We start from the raw sequence: 1,305 nt of genomic DNA, 5'->3' as shown, positions 1-1,305 counted from the left end.
AGCATCATCAAAAAGGATTAAGAGGTCATTTTGATTAAGTCGTCTATTGAAGGCGTGGGACAAACATGTTTCTGCTCATTTAACCTTCATATTGCTTCCAGCTTGGGTAACCTGAGAGATTAAGCATGACACTCTACTGCTATCAGGTAACCATTGATATTGGCCAACACTCTCTGGCCCCAGCTCATTTACCATTGCCGTAATGATTGTAATCCTGCTTGTACACATTCATCACACACACACACAAACACACACACACACTGATATGTATATGTATGCATACACAAACCCACAATTACCTAAACACAAGAAAATACACGTTCATGCACACATGCACATATACAAACACAGATTGCATTCACACAGACATGCATGCACACACAAGTGCACACACACACACAAACACAAACACACATTTGTGCGCGCATTCATGCACAGATGGACACAGACACACACTTACACGTATACACATTCACCCACGTATGGCAGCATAAATACAGGCGCACGCACACACTCATGAACACACACAAACACACACACACTCACACCGCCGGCAGCACAGACTAAACATGCTGTACGTTTTCTTAATTTCTCCACGCTGGCAGGGCTGTGGACGGATCATTACACGAAGGCCTAATAAACGCTGCAGCTAACCATGATGGATGCCTGGACAAGTTCACAGTACGCTCTCCCTCTCTCCCCCTGTATGCCCCTCCGCCCCCAACACACACACACACACACACACACACACACACACACACACACACACACACACACACACACACACACACACACGCGCACGGTCGTCCCTGGTGATGAGTCGTTCCGGCGAGGACTCATGGAGGAGGAAGTCTCCATCGGTCTTGGATCGGGGGAGCGAGGGTGCGTGGGGGGCTGGGGGAGGGGAGTGAAGTAGGGACTTGTGCCGTTTCCATCGCATCCATCAGGCTTTAGAATGAGGCTGGGTGTGTGTGTGTGTGTGTGTGTGTGTGTGTGTGTGTGTGTGTGTGTGTGTGTGGTGCTGGGTGGGGGTTGGGGGCTCCTCTTCCTCCGTGCAGCTTGTTAAAGAGTAACACGTATGAGCGTGTAGGAGCCCTAATGAGCGCAGAGCGAGCCGGGGGAAGCCGTGTCTGGACGACAGAGAACATAAATCTCCCGTCCCGCCGTCTCGCCCCCGGGGACCGCCCCAACGCCCCGGCCGCGGACATCTGCGTGCGTGCGCTTACCTCGGGAACGTGCACGTGTGTGTGTGTGTGTGTGTGTGTGTGCGTCTTCATAGTCCTGTGTGTCTGTGTGTCTGTGTTA

The sequence above is a fragment of the Gadus chalcogrammus genome, chromosome 10, assembly GCF_026213295.1.
Source record: "Gadus chalcogrammus isolate NIFS_2021 chromosome 10, NIFS_Gcha_1.0, whole genome shotgun sequence".
NCBI lineage: Eukaryota > Metazoa > Chordata > Actinopteri > Gadiformes > Gadidae > Gadus > Gadus chalcogrammus.
Note: the sequence above shows the minus strand (reverse complement) of the source record.